Source organism: Arvicanthis niloticus, chromosome 3 (assembly GCF_011762505.2).
Source record: "Arvicanthis niloticus isolate mArvNil1 chromosome 3, mArvNil1.pat.X, whole genome shotgun sequence".
NCBI lineage: Eukaryota > Metazoa > Chordata > Mammalia > Rodentia > Muridae > Arvicanthis > Arvicanthis niloticus.
This window is the reverse complement of record NC_047660.1, coordinates 77,337,368-77,353,498: the sequence shown is the minus strand read 5'-3', so window position 1 is coordinate 77,353,498 and position 16,131 is coordinate 77,337,368. Positions and strand designations below refer to the sequence as shown.

The 16,131-nt window shown below is 45.2% G+C and overlaps 1 pseudogene; it reads left to right on the top strand.

The window, feature by feature from the left end:
* Positions 1–2,359: 2,359 nt before the first annotated feature.
* Positions 2,360–15,643, top strand: LOC117705655 (COP9 signalosome complex subunit 5-like; annotated as a pseudogene).
* The last annotated feature ends 488 nt before the right edge of the window (positions 15,644–16,131 follow it).

Genomic DNA, 16,131 nt, shown 5'->3' with positions numbered 1-16,131 from the left:
CCTTTCCAAATGTATGCTGGGAACTCACTCTCTACTGCCTCAATCTCTCAGTTCTGTTACTCCGACCACAGGCTCTGGCTTTTATTAGAGGAAGCTGAAGACCATTTCCCATCTCTTGCCCAAGCTTCAAGTATGCCTCTCCTCTGAGAAGCATTTAGGGACATGAGGCTGGACACAGGGACATCTTCGAGGGGGGCACAGACTCCTAGAAACCAAGATCTCCAAAGGAAAAGATGAGGGTGACATTGCAGACCCAAGACTTCCTGACACCACAGAGTTTGAGACAATGATTACCTATTGTCCAAGGATCCTTCAGTGATGAAGATTTGGTGATCTCGCAGCTCATTTCTCTCCCTGGTCATCACCTGAAGTTGTGTAGTCAGCCTCTCCAATTCCTTCTTCACCTTCTTAGTGAGTAGGGTTGGGATGTGTGATGGTTTGAATATTCTTGGGCCAGAGATGTGGCTTTGTTGGAGTAGGTGTGCCCATGTTGGAGGAAGTGTGTTACTGTGGGCATGGGCTTTAAGACCTTCATCCCTAGGAGCCAGTCTTCTCCTAGAGAAGTTGTCATCTTTCAGATGAAGATGGAGAATTCTCAGCTCCTTCTGTCCCATACCTGCCTGGACAATGCCATGCTTCTGCCTTGAAAATAGACCGAACCTCTAAACCTGTGTGCCAGCCCCAATTAAGTGTTGTCCTTATAAGAGTTGCCTTGGTCATGGTGTCTGTTCACAGCACTAAAACCCTAATTAAGACAGGGTGAGTGGTGCATGTGCTTCAGCCTCTGTAGGAAGAAGACCACAGTGAACTTTCATAGTGAGAAAACATAGAGGATGAACAGACCACCTTGAGGCCTAAAGAAAAAGAATTCCTGAAACCCAATGACATCCCAAAGATTTTGGGCCATACTTGAGATGCCTTCTGTGTGGATCTCAGCTCTCCCATCATTCTGTATAGAAGAGAGTACCAAATCATCTGGTTGTTTCCTCTGCCTCCCTACACATGCTTATGATGACGACAGAGATGGCCTCTCCATGCTTATTAACAACTGCACAGGGTGCAATTTGGCTTCAGAGCTCTCAAGCCTGTGTTTTGAGAAGCCAGGAAAAAAAAAATGGTGCAGTCCACAAGCACCCAAGTGCTGTAGAGATGCCCAGATCTCCTGTCATGTCACTTTAGGCCCATGACTGTGGATTTAAAGGCATGCAGTAGCAGAACATGGTCAACAGACTGATCAATTCACCCCACTGAAAGATCAAAACACCCATGAGCTGGCAATAGGATCCACTCTCTGTCTTGGTCCACTGCCCCTGACAGTTGTTTGCCTGTACTAGAGAAATGCCTGCCACCCACAAGAGCTTACTCAGAAACCTAAGAGACTACTCTCAATGAGAGTTTGTCAGAAGAATTTTAATAACATAAGGTCACATAGCCAGAAGCACATTCCTCTCCCTGCTACTACAGTCAGGAAGCCACTGTACCTAAATGAAACCATTGGGAGTAAAGTTCAGTGATGTTCTCCTAAAGCTGGGAAACATTAGTCAGTACTTGACCCTGGTGATCTCTTTTTGTTCCCATATTATACAACCAATTCCCTGTAAGAAAAAAAGATACGAGCTCACTGTTGAACACCTTTGGTCTTACAGATCCTGGCTTTGTGCTGGACAAACTAATGTTTTGGAATCCTTGACTTTCAATAGTTACAATATGTACCAGAATATTTACTTCATAGAGGCTCCAATTCCAGTACCCCATTATTGGAGAACCTAGCTCAAGCCCACCTCCTCCGGGAAGTTTGGCACCTTCTTACCAAGATTCACTGTGTCTTCCCCAGGACCACTTTTTCTTGCTGGATTACTCTCAGATGGAAGTCCAGCTTCCTTCTGTCTCTATCTATCTCTCTATGCTCCCCATTCTCTCTCCAAAGTACACTCCTCAGTCTCTTGAAAACATGACAGAGTGAAACTCTGTAGGCACTTATTGAATATCCTGAAAACAGTTGATGTCACAACACTGGTGACATCACAGGGGATGCCATGGGTTCCCCAGGATACAATATACTGTCCAGAGAATGGACTGCTGGTATCATGGGGAACAGCTCCCTGATAATGTTCTCCCTGTATTCACCAGAAACCGAGGTGCCCTTTCCAGAAGACTCTCCTAGACCGTAGCCAATGAGCAACTCCTCCTTGCAAGACAGGTTGCGCTAGGCTCGATTGGAAACACCTTGGCACTTCAAAAGTGGGAAACTGAGTGAGTTCTTTTCAAACCCTGCCCAGGAGTATCTCATTCCATAGTCGAATACCTCTATTCAACAATATGAGCAATTAAATAGTACTGAGAAATCACCCCAGGGTGAATGTGGAAGAGGAAGATCACCTGTCTCATCATCTACAGGTGCTTGAAAGCACATTCAGGAAGCACCAGCAGGACTCGTTGCAGTGTGAGATGTGAGTTAGGGGGTACTGTCAGAGAAAAAAAATGTGATTAATTTTTAAAAGCTACTCCACAATTCCTTAGCAGATAGAGAATTCAGCCATCATGGAATTGCCATCAGTGTGATGAACTGTTGTCAGGGGAAACTGAAATAGTGGAGCCACCAAGTGAAAAGTCCTTGGGCCCAGTGTGGTACTCTCCTCTCTGCACCAATGCTGCCAAAGCAGGGCTGGTTAGGGACCTAGGTTAGCTACACTGAAGATTATGCCTAGAAAAAGAAAAAAGTCACCCAGTATTGTATTTACAATACTGTAAATACAGCTCTGTTGACCACGTGACTGCCTACCACGTAGGAAGCCAAGGGCTTAGTGACTAGTGCTGTCCTCACTGGCTTTGGAGCTCCCACTTGTAATCCTAGCTCTTGTGAGTCGAAGCAGGATGATCTAAGCTCAATATAAACCTGCAAAGCTAAGTTGAGGACAGCTTGGGATACATGAGAATCTGTCTCAAAACAAAAAACAAAAAACAAAGCCCCATCCTACCTCCAAGGCCTCGCCTACCAATCCTTTCCTACTGAGAGGAACTTACCATAGTCATCTAGGGAGAGGAAGAGGAAGTGATCTTTCTAGAATAAGGACGTTGCTCTTGTCTTACCTTAGATTTACACGGAGACCAAATAAAAGTGGCTATCGACAGCTGAACTTCTAAGTAATATCTATCGCTGCTAGCATAGTACTATGCCTATGACAAATTCTGCCTTCCTGGAGTGATGCTGTTCCAGCATCAAGTGTCAGCTGCTGAGGTCAACCCCACTGATCCCTTCAAAGGGCTAGACAGAAGTCATCAGAGACATACCACTTCCTTGGTTAGAGATTACATCAAGATGACCAACTGAATCTAGTGAGCTAAATTTTTTTATTAAATTTATTTATTCACTTTACAACACAATATCAGCCCTTTCTTTCTTCCCAGTACCCCCTCACACAAGTCCTCCCTCCATTCCCTTTAGAAGGAGAAGCCACCTTTGGGTATCAGCCTACAATGTTCTCCATCACACCCCCATTTGCCCCAAACTCCCACTTCCCACCCCCATACTAACCACCCCTCCAACACTCCATTCACCCTACACTCCATAACCCCATCTCCCCACTTCGCACATTAGGTTCTGAAGGAGCCAAGTGAAAAGGCCAGTGCCTGCTTCAGCACTTCCCCAGCAGCCTAGCAGACTGGCACTCACCGCAGCGCTTCCCCCTTCCCCCTCAACACCCCCTCCATAAAAGCCCCCTTCCCACCACGTGACCCTCCCAAAAGATGCAGCCAGCACCAAAAGCCACAAATCCTCACTCTAATAGCACCAACATCCTGGGAATGATGTTCTCAGTTTGAGAACAGATAAACAAATACAGCGCAGCAGTCTCTCTCCGTGTCGCCTGAAGCTGGCACCCTCTCTGATGGATGGCCAAACACTCCCTAACACAGGTGGCTTATGGCTTTGGGAAAAGCAAAAACCATACATCCTTAGAGAGAAATTATGCCAATTAAGAGTTCCCAGGCAGCTGCGACTGGTTTGTAAAAACATTACAGCTTCCCTTATCCGCCACTTCCCTCCCTCTATGTAACCTGCTTGTATATATGCCCTACACTCCAAGACATGGGCCTGCAAGTTCGCTTTGTGCAACTTGCAGTCCAAACCTGGGTTTGAAATAAAGGGCTCTTATGTATCTCTACAGTGGATATGGCAATGCTTTGAGATCTCTTGGGGTTCCCGAGACCTGGGCATAACAGTTCCTCTAGGACTAGGCACTTTCTTTCCCACTGATGTCAGACAAAGCTGTATGTTTAGGGGGCAGGATCTACTGGCAGTATGCAACAGGCTCAGGGACAGTCCCTGTTCCATTTTGTTGTTGTTGTTGTTGGCACCAACATGAAGATCAAGCTGCTCATCTCCCATATATGTGCAGGGGGCTTAGGACCAGTTCGTGCTCACTCTTCGGTCCTTTATTCAGTCTCTAGGAGCCCCAAGGGTCCGGATCGGTTGACTCTGTTGCTCTTCCTATGGAATCCTTGCCTTATTTGGGTACCACCATTATTCTCCCACCTCTTCCTTAAGACTCCCTGATGTCCATCTACTGTCTGGGTGTGAGTCTCTGCATGACTTTCCCTTCAAGGGACTAAGACAGCTGTTGGGTAGAGCCTCTCAGAGGAAAGTTATGCTAGGTTCCTCTGTAAGCATAACAGAGTGTCATTAATTGTGTTAGGAATTGATTCTTGCCCATGGGATGGGTCCCAATATGGGGAACTTGTGGGTTGGCCATTCCCTTAGTCTCTGGCCCTAATCTGTCCCTGTACATCTTGTAGGCAGGACACATTTTGGGTGGAAGGCTCTGTGGGTGGAATACTGTCCTTATTCTTCCCTTGTGAAGGTTACAGTAAGTGGACACTTCAATATCCATATTCGCTGCTGCTAAGAATCTCAGCTAGAGTCACCACCTTAGACCTTCTATGGCCTCTCCTCATCCCAAGTCTCTGGCAGATCCAAGAGATTGTCCCTGTATCCCAGACAATCTTCCTTCTCTCTCCCCTACTCTCCCTACAACTGATCTCTCCCCTACTCCACTCTCTGGTGGGCTATTTAACCACACATGATAATTCCTACACCCACCCTCAAGACTTTAGTACAGGATGGAGTTCAGGTGACCTCCATTCTTGATGAGTACTTTGGTATATTTCCCCAAGACCAGATTTATTGTCAGACTCAGTGTAGACAAGGAACTGCTGCTCTCAGTAAGAGGTGACCAGTGACAGTAATGAGGTGATGGTAATGTATTCACATGAGTACTTCAGTGAAAAGGCCTGCATAACTGAGGAGTGGGTAACCAGAACTGTGTCCTGGCCTATGTGGGCCTAGACCCGGCCCATAGGCAGGTGTGGGCACAACTTGGGGTCCTCAGCAGGGACAGAGTGAGGTGGAATGGCACTGAGCAGGCCGAGCAACAGTGCTGACACACCTCAGTTCAGGTAACAGATTCTCAATCCCCCCATCCAAGGAACTCCTGTTGAGGTCATAAACCTTGTCTGATCATGGTATGTCATACAGACATCTACTCTAGTGACATAAAGGTTTCTCCATTCAGCTGCACTTAGGGCAAGGAATCAAGGTCAGGAATGCTGACCTCTTGCCATAACCTATGGGACAAGAGGCATGTGGAATTTGTACATGAAGACCTCCTGGTTGATCTCAGGCCCCTGATGGCCATGTGCAAGAGCTTCAAGGACCCAGTTCTCATGTTCATTGGGATTCCCATGATGATGTATTATTCATGCCTGGAAACAACCAGAACTGTGGTCAGAGAGCTGTATTTAAGTAGTGGAGGGAACATCACTGACTGATGATTGCAGATTTGGAATCTAAAACCCAGCTATACCAAACATCACGTGGCTGAACTTGGCTCATCACTTTCCTTCCCATGTATACAAGGGGATAACCAAAGAGCCCTGTTTCTGGAAGGACAATGGCTGCATCAGCCCAGCAGGTCAAAGGAGATAGATGCAACTCTACTAGTCCTCAGTAGCAGAAGACAAAATGCACTAGATAGATAGTCTTAGAAATTTTGTAGGCGGACTGGTGAGATGGCTCAGTGGTTAAGAGCACTGACTGCTCTTCCGGAGGTCATGAGTTCAAATCCCAGCAACCATATGGTGGCTCACAACCATCTGTAATGAGATCTGATGCCCTCTTATGGGGTGTCTGAAGACAGCGACAGTGTACTTACATATAATAAATAAATAAATAAGTTTAAAAAAAAAAAGAAATTTCGTAGGCAGCAGGAACCCTACTTATGATCAGGAAATGGTGAGTTTGCCATCTGCCTTCCTTAGCTTTGTGCCTAGATGAAAAGTCAACAATGGGACTGGTAGTTCAGAGGGAGGTAATCAGTGACTTTATCAGAAAGCTCAGAACACTTCCATTGACTTCCAGAAGGGACATTTGCATTATCCCTCTCATGGCTTCACTTCAAGTTTTCTCTATTTTATTTTTTTAATTAACATCTTAATTCATTTATTTATATATTTCAGGTTATTTTTAAAGGGTTTCTCTGCATATCCCTGGCTGACCTGAAACTCAGAGATCTGAGTGCTTCTGCCTCCAGAGCACTGTATTTAAAGTCATGTCACCACCTTCAAGCTGCAGATCAGATCTTAAAAACTCTAAGTATAGGCTCTGCGCTGGGATTCTGAATCTCCAGTAAGCAAGCAAGAGGCAGATCCATCTAATCGATGTGAAAGACAACCTCAGAACTAGAAAGACAAAGAGCCAACCTAAACCCAACATACAGGGAGAGCTACTGTTAGGTTAGAATGCTCCAGGCATAGAGACAGGGGCCATTTCCAGTAGGATGGAGGACAGAGGTTGTGCCAAGGTATTAAAGGTGTCAGGAATGGATGCTAGGTCTCAATCCTAATATCTCACAGCTATACACTGGTGGTGCCTGGGCTTTTCCCACTCTAACCCTCTTCAGCCTAGTTTCTGCTCATTTTTCCTTCACTTCACATTGGTGTTTTTAAGACAGGCTCTCATTGTGGAGCATTGACTGGCTTGAACTCACTATGTAGAACAGGCTACCATGGAACTCAGAAAAATATGCTTGCCTCTGCCTCCTGTTTCCTGGGATTGAAGGCATGCAGTGTCTGGACTGTCTTTTATTCTCTCTCTCTCTCTCTCTCTCTCTCTCTCTCTCTCTCTCTCTCTCTCTCCATATTCACCCCATGTCTCCCAATTTTCAGGGGTACTCATCTGTAAAAATGTTCAGTGCCTTTCCAGGAGGCATGACTACAGACCATACTCTGCCACAATATCCAGACATCAGAACCAACAGAAACGGTCAAGCAGCTTTTCATGGTACAGAAGAGACAGATGATTATCACTGTAGTCTCATACCCAAAGAGGCAGTGCAGCTAACAAAGACATGAAGCCTTTCCCTTGTACCTAGATTGTGTGCCAAAAATTAGCCAGGGAACTGAGTTTAAACAAAAACAAATGAAAAAGAAAGAAAAAGAAGGGGTGGTGGTTACTTCTCTTTCAAGACCAAGAAGCTAATGCTAGAAACAATTTAGGTACTTCAAGCCAAGAAAAGGTGCCAAACATGTACAAGTTCCCCCAAAAGATCAGTTCTAGAAACATCTTAATATTTGAGAATTTCATGATACCTCACTTGAAGATTATATGCAGGTAGTGGGCTAACAGCACAGGGAAAGACATATTATTCAATGGTGTAAACAGTGGTAAGGTCCTCATGTTCCTGTAACAAACCCTGACCTCATCCCTGTACTTGTCTGCAATCCAGTGAGACTCATTGGATCTTTAAACAGATAACATGAAAATAGGACTCGTTGGGAAGAGGAAGGGGGTGAGCAGGAGTGAGTCAGTCAGACATGGTAAATGGTGGTGACTCCAACAAAACCACAGCATACACATACACAAAATGGTCATAGTGAAATCCCAGGTTATGCACAATTAACATGTGCTAATAAAATGCCACACAAGGAATGGGCTTGGGTACCAACACCGAAAGTCACCATGTCCATCCTGGCTTTGGTAATGGCCAGTTTTACTCTTGACTAACATAACAAGGGAAGAGGCATCCTCAATCCTTTCTCTTCCATTAAATGGCTGTGTTGAAAGTCTCATACTGGGAATTTTCCTGAACATTTAATAAAATCATTTATAAACAAAGGACGATGGCTCATAATGAGCAGAAGCCAAGGTCAACCTTTGACCTCCATACATGTAGGGTTCCCCACATGATTATGCACCCACATGTATGTACAACACCCAAATATAAAAGCTGTATGGCAGATACAGTGAAATAGCACATGCATTAAAATGAATCAGAGCAGAAGACACACTTGAGACATCCTCCCCTTCAGGGATGCCATTGTCACACATGGTGTAGTTTACTTTTTGGTGCTGGGGTGAAAACAGGGACTCACATATGTTTACTGTGAATGTGGTCTCTACTTCCAAGTTGTGCCTCTGGTTCCTAAAAGGTTTTTTTTTCTATATATATATATATATAGCAGTATTGGCTTATCAGGAAAAGGTCATGAAAAACATGACCCACTACAGTATGAGGAGGAATCAAACACTCTATTCAGCTGAAGACCAAGCACTCTCGCTGCTTCTGCTGCTTCTTCTTGTTATTCTTCTTGTTCTTCTTGTTCTTGTTGTTTCTCCTCCTCCTCCTCCTCCTCCTCCTCCTCCTCCTCCTCCTCCTCCTCCTCCTCCTCCTCCTCCTCCTCTTCTTCTTCTTCTTCTTCTCTTCCTCTTCCTCTTCCTCTTCTCTCTCTTTCTCTCCAGTGAGCATCAGTTTGACCCCTGCTATGTTTAAATGGCTAAAAATGCCACACAAGGAATGGGCTTGGGTACCAACACCAAAAGTCACCATGTCCATCCTGGCTTTGGTAATGGCCAGTTTTACTCTTGACTAACATAACAAGGGAAGAGGCATCCTCAATCCTTTCTCTTCCATTAAATGGCTGTGTTGAAAGTCTCACACTGGGAATTTTCCTGAACATTTAGCCCCACTACCCACATAGGCTTTTTGGTATTGACACCTTACTTCCTGTCCAGGTCAGTCCGCAAACTAGTGGACTTCACATGCCATACATACAAGCTGCTAGCTCTATTTGCCAGGCAGTGGATTGCAAGACCACTGACAACTTGGAGCTTCCCTTTTCTCACATCTTGTAGGTCATCAGGTCAGAGAGCAGTATCATGTGTCTCCTGACGATTTTCATGCCATGGCTGACCACTGTGTATTCTATCTCATTGATGATAGTTGTCTAGGCAATCTCAATGCCTCAATGCCCAGAGTTGTTTTCGTAAGAGAGGGCTCGGACTGAGTAAAGGCATCCTGTTCTGGGAACTATCCCACTCCTACTTCTTACCATGTCTGACAAGCACAAAACAAATCCTGTCCTATTTCCCAAAACAGACTGCTGGGTATTTGAAGAGAGAGAAAATGTCAGGGTCAGGAAACTCTCCTGTGTATTGGCTGAGGGTTCATAGGGTATGGTTCCTCATAGGTATTATTGAAAGTTGTTCAGGTGCCTTTTACACTGTAAGTGGCCATGACTGCCCACAGGTTGTCAGCTTCTACTACAAAATTGGATTTCTTTATCCTGGTTTGCTCCTATGCTTGTCAGATATGGATGACAGCTTCAGACAAGTCTGAGATGCCCTGCAATGCCACCTGTTTCAACACAGAATACTCAAGATGCCACAACCATTTGGTCTCATCTGAGAGCCTCAGAATCAGAGCAGAGTGAAGGGCTGGTGACCTAGGTTATGCCATTCTCAGCCATCCTCATTTCAAGTGTGTAATCAAGGGGTATTATGTATTGTTTGGGGTTAGGGAAAATATGGTTAAGGGGATTGTGACCTGACCTACAATCATCTTAAAGAGAGCAGAATGCATAAGGTTTCAGGCTGAGAACAAAGTATAAAAGTTGGCTGTGGTTTTGCTGAATAAAGAACCTGCCACCAAACTTAACAACCCAACTGTGAATCCTGGAACCTGGAGGTGAAAAGAGGGAGCCAACAACCACAACAAGCAAGCCATGCATTCCCATGCCTCAAAATAAAATAAGAACTAGAATGACCCCTTGGATATATTGCCTTAAAGTACTGAAGTGCCATCCATGGTCTCTGTGGTGACATGGTCCCTAGCTCCACCCCGGTTGTTTCTCCAAGAGAGAACACATGACTTCATCATCATGGGTATATCCTCTTTCAGAAACTGTAGCACATAATACATGAAGCTCTTGCTGTTTTCCTTAAGGGTGAAGCACACCAGGGCCTCATTGTGAACAGCCACATCTATAGGTATCACAAGGACTTGAATATGCACATGGAGCCCTACACTGTCTCAGCATTAACATGTTGGAATCCATGGGACATTACCAACAGACATTTGTAGACTTCCATGAAAATGGCTTTCATCCTTGATGGAACGATGACTCCTTAAGAAGTCTTGGTAGTCATTTCTGTGCCACATCCTGTACCAAAAAATTTACTTCTATTTCATGTGTATGTGTAGGGCAGTGGGGCAGTGGGCTGTGAGAAGCAGCTGGGTGCTTGGTCGAGTATAAGTCTGGAACCCCAGACCCTTATTGGACGGCAGAAGTTTGGCTCTGTTCCCAGGTCCTGGTTATTTTCATTTAGCTTCAGCCCTCTACAACCCCTCCCACAGAGAGGTCTATGGCCAACAGTCATGAGGATCAGGCCTCAGGCCCTAGAGAGATTTACATACTAATGTGTCAGGGACCACTCTGCCAAATGTTGGAACCCACACTGCCAAAAGCTTGGGGGCCAAAATTGTTAGAGCCCGAACTGCCCCAAGCTTTGGGGGCTAAATTGTTCCAGCTCATACTGCTGCTCCAGTCCACGGGTCAGGGTTCAGCAAGAGAGAGAGTGAGGGTAGACTCGAAGAATGGAGACCAGACAGAGTGTGATTCAGTCCCATTTATTCTCAAGTCTCTCTTCCTAATCCAAGTCCCAAGTCTTGAGTTCCTAGTCCCTAGTTCCTAGTGCCTCCAAGTTCCAAGTTTCCAGCACCTCTTGTGTCTGCCTCTCGTCTTTTATAAGTTTGACTTCTCAAGTCATGCCTTTAAGTCACACACACCCAAGGGAAAATCCTGGGTATATAAAACAAGATGTTATCAGAGTGTGCTCAGCTGTTGTAGGCTGTTGAAAACAAGTCTCTTGTCAGGGTATATGGCTCAAGATGGCTGCAAGGATGATAGCCTCCTTCTGACGGCTCCCCACACTAATGTGGTACCTAAAGGCCAGAGAGTGGAGCCAATTAAACATTCTTCCCCAGTCCCTCCCCCCTCTCTTCCTCCCTATTTAACTCAAGTCTGCCCTGGGTTTCAGGGGGTACACATCCAGATCTAACTACCATCTGTCATGACATTAAAGCCTGTAAACCTCATGGACTTTCTTGTATTATTAGGGCTGCACTGTGAAGAACTGTGTAGCCACAGCCGCTGTGTCTAACTTCCCCATGGAGGAACCCTCAGTGTTTTCAACTGAACCAACAGCTGGCACAACCAACATAGGGCTCAATCACCCACACAACCAAACAAGTACAGTAACCTCTCTCCCGTGGGGTGCTGCCAGGGCCTCTTTTTTCTCCCCTCCCCCTCATTTCTCTCGGTTGTGGGCTAGCCGGTTATGCTCCCACATGCCCCCAGTCTTGGTCCTTCCTTCTGAGGCCTCTTGGTGGTCTGAGATCCTAAGGGCTTGAGACCAGTCGGTCCCTGGCCGCCTCTGGGCCCAGGGATCCTCAATCCAAGAGTTCTACACCTCTGTGGAACCAGACTGAGACTTCCCCATGCTGGCGGGCCCTGCCATGCTCACCTGGTGCCCTGAGTGTAGTGAACTCAGTCAAGACTCCCGTGCTCCAATCTCTTTGGAGCTGTGGGAATCACAACAGCTCAACAAGATTCAAGAAGCCATGCCCGAGCCCACACACAAGCTAATCATTCCCCGCCGATTCAACCAAGCTAGCCAACCCTGCCAAATGAGCCTGGGATGCCAAGTTGCCTTCTTCCAGCCACCTTGTCTGGCTGAAAACCCCAGAGATACACACAGAGTCAGACACACATGCTGAGATCCAGAGACACACACTGAACACTCCAGAGACACACGCTGAAACCCAGAGGCACATGCTGAGTCCTAGAGAAGACAGATCCAGACCTGTCAGCTACAGATGAACTCTTTTGCCAAAGTCAAATAGCTAAAAGTTACATGTTAGTAAGGAAAACATAATGTCTATCTAGATTAATCAGATGTTATTACCCTCAAACTATACCACCTGTGTTTAATTGTTTCAATGATCCCTTGCCTTCCTAACCCCCACCCTCAGCTCCCCTTACCCAGTGGCTTAATTGTGCCACGCCCTATGGCCTTCATAGTGTTTTCTTTTGACTTCCTCAAATACAGATTACACTTATACCACATCAAATAGGTTCTAGTGATGGCCATGTCTTGCCTGTATCCGGGTCAACTCAGAACAATGTGGTAGTTAATGGGGTGACAAAGCACACAGACCAGTCAAAGTCTTTACACTGCTTCTCTGGCTGCTGAACTTCTCCTCTGCTTGTCAGTTCCTGTCTCAGGACACACGGGATCACATCCTCATACATTAACTCTGAATAACATGCTATCTAAGAAGTCAGATCCAGTCCAGAGAGACATTCACAAAAGCAAAGCAGACACCAGGAAGAAGCACATCTTCAATATACTCTGAGATCCACCACAGCAAAAGAAAAGATCATTACCTCTATCCTCGTGGCCCCTTCCCCACGCCAGGCCTGCACAGGTACACTCTCCACACGACCTCTACTGCAGGCTACATCCACAGAAGATTCTCTGCCACATCCTCAACACTGCAGAGAGGAAGTCTGATGATATTTTCTTGTTATTCAAAGGGATTTCTTTCCTCCTCAGGCAGGTTGTCTTAATTCTGACTCAAGATGCCATGGTGACACTTAAGTGATTTTTTCAGACACCCTTAAATAAATCACGCATAGTGGTATATGCTAGAAGCATTTGGCTCTGGTTCTTGTGTTGGGTCCAGGATTGGAGTGTCTTTGTATTTAGTTTTATTGTATACAGGGCGAGTGTCTGTATGCCACTGCTTGCACGTGGAGGCCAGAGAAAAATCTGTATGGGGTCATTTCTCTCCTCTTACCTTTACATGAGGTCCAAGGAACACACTTAGGTTGTCGGGCTTCATCATGTCCAGCCCTTTCTTCAGCTGAGCCATCTACATGAATCCTCTGTGCTGTTTTTATTTCAGTGTATACCTGATAATTGGCCCTGTTTTTATTGATGCTCTCATCTCTGTGTTCCTGCTTACCATAGGAACTCTAGGATTACAGACACACAAGGTTTGAGGCTTTCCATGAGTTCTGGGGATAAAAATGTAGGCTTCATGCTTGTGTGGAAACCACTTTACTAAGTGAGTCATTTTCTAAGACTGACATATTTCTTCTTCCTCCTCCTCTTCCTGTACCTCCTCCTATTCCTTGACCTCCTTTCTTTCTCCTCCTTCTCTGCCTCTCCTCCTCCTTCCTCTCCTTCTCCTTCCCCCTTCCTCCTCCTCCTTCTCCCCCTCCTCCACCTTCTCCTCCTCCTCTTTCTCTCCCCTCCTCTTTCTTCTTTGTTAATTTCCATACAGACTTTCTCACTGTACCCCTGACTGGACCAAAAACCACTCTACACACCAAATTGGCCAGGAATTCAAAGATCTACCTACCTCAAGTGCTTAGGTTAAATGTAAAGCCACATGTCTGGCATCTGACATGCCTTTTAAAAGTACTTATTGTATACAAGGCCCTGTGCTATCTCTGAGAATGAGCATTCTACAGCATTCAAATATTACAATGAATAAGTCTCCCTGGGAAGTAAGACCATTAGAAAAAGTGTCATGGCTGCCTTGAGAGTCTAATGAGTGTGCACCCATGGTGGGGAAGGCACAAAGCCCACATGCTGAGGCCCAGTAGAATAAAGTTGCATTTTGGTTGTGGAGGCAACAACTTTTCTGGTCCCTTGGCCACAGCAGCTTCCAGGAGTAGTATGGCCCAGAAAACCTGAGAATTGGCCAACAACATACAGGAAGTGCTGAGTGTCAATGAAATCTACAAATATCACAAAAAACAACAAAAAATCCTGGCATGAAAACTCTGGACTAAGGATCACCACTACTTTAAATACTGCAGAATCTCAGCATTGGCTCTACTGAAAGTAGTGATTCATGACAGATCAGGAGGCAACTTGGAAGTGATTTGTTGCTCAATAAAGTTGATGGTGAGACCATGATCATCACGGACAGTTTCGCTTCGCCTGTAGAGGGCATCGAAACTGGAGTAAATGCTCAGGCTGCTGAGTATGAGTATATGGCTGCATACATAGAAAATGCCAAACAGATTGGCTGCCTTGAGAATGCAATTGGTTGGTATCATAGCCACCTTGGTTATGGCTGCTGGCTCTCCAGGATTGATGTTAGTACACAGATGCTTAACCAACAGTTTCAGGAACCATTTGTAGCAGTGGTGATTGATACAACAAGAACAATATCTGCAGGAAAATTATATCTTGGTACCTTTAGGACATATCCAGTGGGGTACAAACCTCCTGATAAAGGACCTTCTGAGTACCAGACTATCCCACCTAATAAAATAGAAGATGTTGGTGTGCACTGCAAACAATATTATGCCGTAGAAGTCTCATATTTCAAATCCACTTTGGATTGTAAACTACTTGAGTTTTTGTGGAATAAATACTTGGTGAATACCCTGAGTTCCTCTAGATTGTTTACTAATGCACTCTATACCACGGGCCAGGTGTTTGAATAGTCTGAGAAGTTAGAGCAGTCAGGAAATCAGCTGGGACATGGGAGTTTCATGTTAGGTTTAGAAACACATGACCACAAGTCAGAAGACAAACTTGCCATAGCTACTAAAGAGAGCTGTAAAACCACCATAGAAGCCACCCAGGGACTGATGTCTCAGGTTGTTGGGAGCCGACTTTTAGCAGAAAGTGGCTATCAGCTTTGCAGCCATCTTGAGCCATATACCCTGACATGAGACTTGTTTTTCAATAGCCTACAACAGCTGAAGCACACTCTGATATCCAACATATTTTGTTTTGCTGTTTACTGCCCCCAGCTGCAAGGCGCACGTGGTATCCATGCCTGCAAGGCATGTAGTTCATGTGCTATCCATGCCATACATGCCTGTAAGGCGCACGTGGTATCCAAGCCTGCAAGGCTCACGGTGCACGTGCTATCCACGCTATAGACGCCTGTAAGGCTTATGTCATATCCACACCTACAAGGCATGTGGTATCCACGCACCTACAAGGCACGTGGCAAAAGCATATAAATACCCCAGATTTCCCTTCAATAAAGGAGACTTGATCAGAACCTCTGTCTTGTCTCCATTCTTCGAGTCTCTTCCCCTTTATCCTCTCTCTCTCTCTCTCTCTCTCTCTCTCTCTCTCTCTCTCTTGCTAGACCCTGACCCGCAGACCAGAGCGGCAGCTTGGGCCAGGAAACAGTGGCCACCAAGCGTAGATTAGAGAGGGTCACAACATCAGGTTATTAAGGATAAGCTATTTAATCAAGTTAATGTTGCTTAGTTAACACTGGGTACTTTTCCTCAAAGCTGGCATGTGGAAGGAAAAGAATATCAAGTAACACGTTTAACCCAATTACCAAAACTAAGATTAGAAGACTAAAGTGCCATGTAGTGTCCTGAGTAATAGCACTGTAATAAAACTATCACATGGAAAAAAAAGACAGTTAGAAAAAAGAAATACACCTAGTTTAGACAGGGGCTCCATTGTCAGGTAAGAGGCACAAAGATAGCCAGATCATAATGTCTGTTAGTTTCATTATTTATCTGTTTAGTTTTTGTCTGGATGACTAATCAGTTGGTGAGAGAGAGTGTTGAAGTGTCCCACTATTAATGTATGGGGCTTGATGTGCTATTTAAGCCTTAGCCTTAAGACTTAAGACTTAGTATTTTTTTTTTTTTTTTTTTTTTTTTTTTTTTTTTTTTTTTTTTTTACAAATGTGGGTGCCCTTGTTTGGGGCATAGATGTTCAAAATTGTTCATCTCGATAGA